Source organism: Oryctolagus cuniculus, chromosome 6 (genome assembly GCF_051225735.1).
Source record: "Oryctolagus cuniculus isolate XC-2025 breed Fujian yellow rabbit chromosome 6, ASM5122573v1, whole genome shotgun sequence".
In the NCBI taxonomy this organism is placed as follows: Eukaryota; Metazoa; Chordata; class Mammalia; order Lagomorpha; family Leporidae; genus Oryctolagus; species Oryctolagus cuniculus.
In genome coordinates this window covers 148186528-148195469 of record NC_142872.1, presented here as the reverse complement: position 1 = coordinate 148195469, position 8942 = coordinate 148186528, and positions in this window count along the sequence as shown.

Below are 8942 nucleotides of genomic sequence, written 5' to 3'. Positions count from 1 at the left end.
TTTATTTGAAAGGCAGAGTTACAGAGAGGGGGTGAGGCAAAGACAGACAGAAGACAAAGGGAGAGACTGATACAGATCTTCCATCCACTGCTTCATTCTTTAGTATGTTGCAATGACTGGGTCTGGGATAAGTCAACTGGATCTCCCACATCAGTATAGTGGCCAAAGGACTTGGACCATCTGCTGTTTTCCTAGATGCATTAGTGGGGAGCTGGATCTGAAGTGGAGCAGTGAGGACTTGAAGCAGTACCCTTATGGGCTTCTGGTGTCAGAGAGGGTGACCTAATCTGCTGCACCACAACACCAACCCCCAGAAAACTTTTCAGATAAGCTGTGCCCACACTCTTGCTTCAAGGAAAAAACAGTGTGTGCTGTTCTAATTCTCTAATTGTGTGGTAACATGTTATGCAAATAAATAACCAACATATAGCTATTTATTATAAAAGTAAACATATTTCTGTGTTTGGAAAAACTGGATACTCCACAATACAAAAGCTTTCTTGTAGTCAGTTTTTGATTTACATCTTATAGCTTAATCTTTGGTGGCCTATTAACTTATCTGTTTGGCAACTCAGATCAAGCTTATAGCAATACTTCTCAGTGATAGATGTAAGTACCTTTGTTTTCAGTGCCAGTATTCTTGAATTCTTGAGTAGTATTTCTAGAAGCACGGCTTGTCTGTCAACTGAAAATACCTTCTCTCTATTGTCACAGATCTCATTCCAAGAAAGTGAAGTTCCCAAAATCCCCTGAATGCTTGGATTAATTTTAATTACAATAAAGTCTATTGACATGAAGCAAAGCCTAATTTTCAGCAGTGTCAGTGTTTCCAAGTACTGTCAGAGATCCTGGAGAATCTAGGGTAAGTGGCTCCCAAGAGCAAAGTCCATTGGATGGACTCTTTGATCAATCAACATCTACTCAAGGAGAATCTTTTTGTGTCTTATTTGAAGGACATTCTTCCATACTCTGCTCATTTTCTTCCCTGGGGGGACATCTTTTTAGCCTTCTGAGATTTTTTCCTAGTTATGAAGTTTTTGACAAGAATATAAAAATTCAGCTGTGAGATAATGATCATTTAGTACTCACACAACATCAGCAAGGTACAAAAACTGAAATATATAGGTGGAAGAAAGAGGGTACTAGAAGAACCAAGTCCTCAGAAGACTTATCTTCTCACTTTCCCTCTACTGTTATAGTCATCTTCTATTGATCATGCCTTAAATACCTCTGTGGTCTGGTTCAAGGCAAAATAGTTGATACTATTAAACGGTTGTGGGTTTGTTTTTTTTTTTTTTTTTGAATTTTGATCATTCAATGGAAATTTTACAGATTGAAGATTATAGTCTTCTCAAACACTCTGTGACAATTCTATTTCCCAGTAACAACCACAAGAATTAATCCTGGCTTCATGAAAAATATAAACCTTGAACTGGGTTCCAACTGATGAGTAGGATTTAGAAAGACTGAAGTTTTTGCAGATTATGCAATGAGAGAATAAGTATTCCTAACTCAACTATTAAACATATATGGGTGAAGATGGGAATAGTCAAGGAGTTTAGAGTGAGGGCAGCAGTTAATGGACAAAGGCAGGGAGGAATCTTGCTTTATTTAAATACAATGTTGTAGCTGCAAAGGAGTGGGAAAAATTGAGATTATACTTATTTAGAGGAACTCTCTGTTAGAATTATGAGCTTGCTGTTGAGTAAATGTCTTCTTAAACTTTACCTTTTCTGGAAAGCTTTTGTAGCAATTCTGAATGATTTGAGAGCTACTCTTTAATTCTCCTGTGGTTGCATTTCTCACAAGATGATACCAATGTCAATTTATTTGCCACTCTGCCACTGAATTAAAAGCAGCCCCAAAAAAGAGAGAGAACAGACAGGTTGGAAGATAGTAAGAAAAGAAAGATAGCAGTCTTAGAGTTAAATGAAGCCAATAGTCAGCTCTTGACTCCCATAAACTATCTGATTCTTTTTTTTTTTTTTCAAGATTTATTTATTTATTTGAAAGTCAGAGTTACACAGAGAGAGAAAGAGAGGCGGGGGCGGGGGGTCTTCCTTCTTCTGGTTTACTCCCCAATTGGCTGCATTGGCCGGAGCTACACTGATCTGAAGCCAGGAGCCAGGAGCTTGTTCTGGTCTCCCACATGGGTGCAGGGGCCCAAGCACTTGGGCCATCTTCTACTGCTTTCCCAGGCCATAGGAGAGAGATGTATCTGAAGTGGAGAAACTGGGACTCAAACCAGTGCCCATGTGGGATGCCATCAATGCAGGCAGCAGCTTTACCCGCTACACCACAGTGCTGGCTCCCTAGCTGATTCTTAAGAAATCTAATCAGGTATCTGTATAAAAAATAATGTTAGTAATGAATATAGAGCCACAGTTAAAAGGTGATTGTGATGGTCAAATGGGATTTTGAGTACAAAGGAATTTTGTAAAGTGTAAAACCACATAAAAATGTCTGTTTTTTAATAGGCTCTTAAGTAAGTGTCACGTCATTATTTATAATATGATGATGTGTGTTGAGAAAATTAATATGCTATGGAAAACAAAAGAAACTACAGTTCCATGAATTGTTAATAAAATGTGATTTATGCTATAAGTTAAATAATTATTAATAGAAAATGGCTTAATTAGGTATCCATTTAGTCAGAAATGACTGCTACATAGTCAAAATTATGAGGTAGAAGAACTTTAAATTATAGAAATTAGCAATATTTAAAGTAATTTATGATATATTGCTTTCAAGTAACCATGTATCATATATACATAGGGGCTTGTGTGAGTTCATACAGATGTGTGCACTTGCAAAAATATGCACACAAATCTAAGAGGATAATTTCATAGATTGTTTCTTATTCTTGTGTTTATTTTTAAATGAACATTTCAAGTATCAGGATACATGCCCTCATGAACCGTCAGATATTGTTAATTCTATGTTCATGTCCTCATGTCCTAGTATCAGTAGAGGCTAGGAAAGGAAGCAGCTGTCAATATCAGCATTTTGTAGAATTAAGGATTTTCCATAAAAGGAGCTGTAGTAAATAACCACTCTGCAAGTAATCAATATTCTCTGCAATAAAAATGCAGTGATTGTGTAGCAAACATTTCAGGGAAGAAAATTAATCTAGAAACAGAATATACCCTGGTGTGAAGAGACAGGAACAAGGTAGTGAAGTCTCCATCTCTACTTTGGATTAGCTGTCTGTGTTCTCAGATTGACTCCTCACAGCAATGAAGTGGAAGAGCCACTAGCTTTGAGTTTCAACCAACTCTCAACCCTCAGAGTTCTTCACTGAGGCCTCTCACTGAAGGTTGCTTGTTGCCTAATCCATGTAGAATGAGAGTCACTTTCAGCTCTGGGGCTATGTTACCCTGGCTACAGATGGTCATATAATCTATCAACATGTATTTATTCAGAGCACTGGGAGTGTTTAGCCCCTTTCAAAGGACCAAAGCAAACAGAAAGAGGCACAGCTATATTGTGTTGAACTCTATGTTAGGATTAATTAACTAGTTTATGCATCACAACAGCATTGTGAGTTTAGAAAAATTACATGAGCAATTTAAAAAATAACCAAAAGATTCCCAGAGAGGTGAAATCATTAGAAAGAGCTGGAAAACCTTTAAACTTAGGCAAATCTTACTCAGAAGCAAGTGCTTTTCTATCAACCATATCTCTATGCTTCTGAGTTTGTTTTACATGATAATTTTAAATTCATAAGGGCAGAAATCTGTCTTTATCTCATTTTATCACTACTGGAATGTACTGTATAAATACTTATTTAAAAATATGACAGAGAGAAAGATAGAGAGAGAAGGAAGGAGGGAAGGAAGGAAGGAAAGAAGAAAGGAAGGAAGGAAGGGTGGGTGAGTGGAGAGTGAGGGAAGAAGAAAGGAGCAAAAATGGAAGAAAAGAAACAGAGACCACCTTAGGAAAACAATAATTCAAATATTTCTTTAGCAGAAATGGATGAATGAATTGAGGTTGAATTGGTCCCATTGTTCAGCAATTTTCCACATATATTTGATGTCAGATTCTTTGCTCTCTCTGATGGAGTCCATGGTGGGAGGCTAAGGGGAGGATGGTGATTGTATTTAATTATGTTCAAAGAAGTTACAGAATACTCAGCAGATGTCAGGTTTACATCTGGGATCCCATAACAGATGCCGCTCTCCTATCTCGCCTTCTACTTTATTGCACTAAAGCAGGGCCTAGAAAATGCCGTGCAGACGGGTTGGCTGGAGCTGAGTGAGAAAAGATAACCAATCTTCAGGAAACATGTTGCCTATTATTCCTCACGATGAGACCTGCCAGAGTATACATTGTACAGGCCTCTGGCTGATACCGGACCACAAAGGATCTTAATGCATCCCACACAAGGATGTCATTTGCAATCTGAGGCAACAAAAGAGATGGAAATCTTGGAAAGTAGGCCTTGTTTCTTTATATTCTATGTTCCAGAGAGGACGAATAACAATCACAAATTTTATTTCCCAAGCCTCGTATGTATTCAAAGGAAGCCTGTTGATGGCAATTAGGGTGTGCTAGCTTTTAAAAGCCGATTCTCTCAATGGGCAATACATCTCCATCATGGGCCATGTAATATGGGCATGTTTTGGATCTTCCATGGAGGCAGCCTTGCTGAAATAGATGACAAGGAGAAAAATCCCAGCGACTTAAAATTCAGTCTCATCAAGGGGGTCTCCACGGACGCTTCCAACTGCAATAGGCTGTTTCACATTTTGTAGGAAGAAAAATGATTCCACTTCTCTCCAAGTGGCCCACCTACGAGGTCACCTGTGCAATTTCCCTAGAAGCCAAAAGCTGCTGTCTCTGTGTCTGAAGGAATTGTCTGATGAGTGTGGTCTGAGCAGAACTGAAACTCGAGGCGCTGGATGAACCCTCAGTGGATGAAGAGTAAAGGGTGAATGAATGCTTCCACTCTCTCTCCATCAGCAGGACAACAGCCTGGTATATGCTGCATCTCCCGGTGAACCCCAATCAGAATTGAGCCTGGGATGTTACAGTGCTAACTCACTTGTTTTGACACCCACTGATTATTTCCTTTCTTTCCCTATCTGCTTTCTCCGCTTCTTCAACTTGATTCCTGAGACTGCATCCAAACACAACCTGATTTAAAATTCTTGTTTTGGGCTCCATCTTTGAGCAACCAGATTCAGGGAGCTGGCTGGAATATTTCAGGGTTTCCTTCAATATTCTCATTTACAGACTTTGGGAAGTTCTCCACTTCTATGTATCCCTTATTGCAATAAGTAGAAAAATGTTAGAGTGACATCTATACTCCTCTTTATCATGACCCTACGCTATCTTCCAGATGCAAGTATAATCATTATTTTCCATAGCATTTTAGTTCCAGAATACTCTTTATAATTTCACCTTTAAAGCTTTAATGTATAGACTTCTTTGAACTTTAATTCTCACTTAGCACATGTATAATTTTCCCTTAAACATCCCTTGTGAGACCTTTGATTGTTTAAAGTTTTTTGCTTCCAATAGTACTGTGGGACTCTCCTTGTTGAATTTCCTAGAGCTTTTTATGGTTGTCTCTATTGCAAGCATATACAGCTTACACTACTAGGTGGCTTAGAGAGAACACGGTCATCTCATCTTTGTACTCCCAAGGTCTATCACAGTGCCTGATACTTAAGAGATACTCAATCAAATTATGTTGCTTACATGGATAAATGAATAAAGATACAAAATGTCTGTGCTGAATTTTCAGGAAGAAATGTTTCTATCATTGTCTCTAATTCTATACACAGGGACATAATAGAATCCGACTTACAAGATACCTGGGAAGTTAATAATTATTTTCAAAGACAGATGAAATATAAAATACAATTTACCAGATTTGATGCTATGTTGAAATTTTGTATTACTTCATTTTTTAATATTACATATTTCAAATATAAAGCATTCTGTACAGGGTCCGGTGCTGTGGCGTAGTGGGCTAAGTCTCCATCTGCAGTGCTGGCATTCCATATGGGCACCGGTTCTAGTCCCGGCTGTTCCTCTTCTGATCTAGCTCTTTGCTAGAGCCTGGGAAAGCAGTAGAAGATGGCCCAAGTCCTTGGGCCCCTGCACCTGCATGGAACACCCAGAGGAAGCTCCTGGCTCCTAGCTTCAGATCGGCCCAGCTCCGACCATGGTGGCCATCTGAGGAGTGGAAGATCTCTCTCTCTCTCTCTCTCTCTTTCTCTCTCTCTCTCTCTCTCTCTGAGTGTGTGTCTCTCTCTGCCTCTGCCCTCTGTAATTCTGTCTTTCAAATAAATAAATAAATTTTGAAAGAAAAAGAGTGAGTAATAAGCCAGGAAATGAGGTCACCCTGCACCAGTGTGGGAGATCCAGAGAACGTTTCTGGCTTCTGCCTTCAGATCAGCCCAGTTGCTGTCATTGCATCCATTTGGGGAGTGGACCTTTTATCTCTCTTTCTCTCTGTAACTCTCCCTTTCAAATAAATAAATAAGTAAACCTTAAAAAACTCACTCTGTTCCAGTAAACTACACAGAAAGAGGGTGATTGTCGAGGCAGTTCGCTTGGTGAATGAGATCTGGTTAAGACAGCAGATATGAAACTGCAGGGCCTAAATGCAGTTACCTGTGTTATGGGAAGTTTCAGTCAACTATCCTGAGATTTATGTGTTTTATTAAGAAGGAGATAATATCAATTAGCTGTATATCTTGGAGCTTTCAATGAAATATTATATGCAACTGTACCTTGTAAAATGTCTTGTAATCATACATATTCTCTCTGTATATATGAATACATGTACAAGTATTTACTTATTTATGATTTTTATGCTTTGAATGATAAATATTATATGAATAAAGAGCTTTAAGAAACACAAAAATTGCAACCTAGAAATATATGGCTTATGGAGTCAGAAAATTTGGGAAGAATTTTGGTTTTGTGCTACATCTTAATTAAGTGAGGAGCTGTTTTAATTTTAAACATTTCTGGAGAATTAAAAACTTCTATTGATCAGATGTCTTCACATTTGAATAGGGGAAATTCAGACATTATATACCTTATTATATAAATCAATCTAAGCATGTTTATCTTTTTCATACTACAAAAAAAGAAATTGCTATAATCAAGACACAGCAAATATAGTTTCTTATTGTAATAAAAGTTGATTCCAGGACTGACATTTGATATTTTCCTCACTCTCACAGAATAATTCAAGAGGTTTCCAGTGTTGCAAAATTTAGTGCTTCTGGTTGTGATTATTTCCAGGAAGAGAAATTATTCCTTCAAGAGAATGTGCCAGTAGTGCTGTATGGCATGTGGGATTATGCAACCCCACACCCTGACCAGAATGGAAGATTTGTCTGCGTAATTCAGCGGTTAGGATTTATGGGGTCCTGTATGTTGTATGTCTGCTCAAGGTTTAGTGATGCAATAGGGTGGGGAAAGCAGAAAGACTCTGGGAAAGATGATTGTAGGAAAGGAAAAAGCCACAGGTACCAAAAGGAAGTCCATTCATCACAAATAAATGCTCATGCAAAAGATTAATGATAAAATGGTGCTCAGGAAGTGTTTTCTGTGACATGGGGGTTAGAGGAAGCGTATCTAGAGGCTGAGGGAAAGAATGGGCACCCTAAAGGTCAGGGATCCAGGGAGTTGCTGGGTTTCAGGGAGAAATTGTGATTGGGCAAAAATTCTCTGGCGTTAGTTGAAGAACCAGGAGTAGTGCTCTAGTTCCTGGCAACTGGCTTGACTATAACAAAGCTGATATCCAGTTTTGGAGGTATGATAATATCTCAGAAATAGGAAGAAACTGGGAATACAATTGAGACAGACAACACTAGTTATGTCCTTTTCCTTTGAATTAGGAAAATCTCCTTGGACTAAAAACTGGTCAAGCTTTAGAGTTAAGCTATCTGTTCTGGTTTGGAAAAGCAAAAGTATACCTGCAGCTAGGTAGAGGCTTACATTGTGCATTTTGTAGTTATGAAAGGACAACTGTCTATCAATGACTAGAAAATCATCACTTTATAAGGCATTTTCTGTCTCCCTGATCAGTCCATCCAGATCATTTTCTTGGGGAAATCAAGCCTTTTGTATACTATATCCTTCTTTTAGGAGATTTTTTTTTTTTTGAGTTTTGGGATTAGATTTCCATTATGGTTCTTGTCTTGAAGGCTACATGGGATGGCTTATTCAAGTTTTATGGTGGAAAGTATCCTTCCCCAAATCCAACTCCATTCCAGCTGGTAAACATCACTGGCTGCCTCAAAATCTAAAAGTCTGATGAATCTTGAAGCGAATAGAATGGGAGAGGGATCAGGAGATGGGAGGGTTGCGGGTGGGAGAGAAGTTATAGGGGGGGAAAGTCATTGTAATCCATAAGCTGTACTTTGGAAATTTATATTTATTAAATAAAAGTTAAAATAAAATATAAAAGCCTGGTAGAAGATTAGAATTGACTATTCCCTGTCATGTCTGAACCTTTGCTTATATACTAGGTTAGAAAACACAGTTTTGGGGCCAGCACTGTGGCGTAGTGAGTAAAGTTGCTTCCTGAAGTGCCAGCATCCCATGTGAGTGCCTCTTTGAGATCCTGCTCCCCCACTTCCGATCCAGCTGTCTGCTATGGCCTTGGAAAGCAGCAGGAAATGGCCCAAGTCCTTGGGTCCCTACACCCACCTGGGAGAACTGGAGGAAGCTCCTGACTCTTGGCTTTGGATCAGCCCAGCTCCAGCCACTGCGACCATTTGGGGAGTGAACCAGCATATGGAAGACTTCTCTTTCTCTGCCTCAGCCTCTCTGTGACTCTGCCTTTCAAATAAATAAATAAATGTTTTAAAAAATAGAAAACACATTTTTACTGCACAAGGTCAATATATTTTTAATTGTCAATCTATGAAGTCACATTAGTAAGACCATATGAGACATACAAGATACAACATACA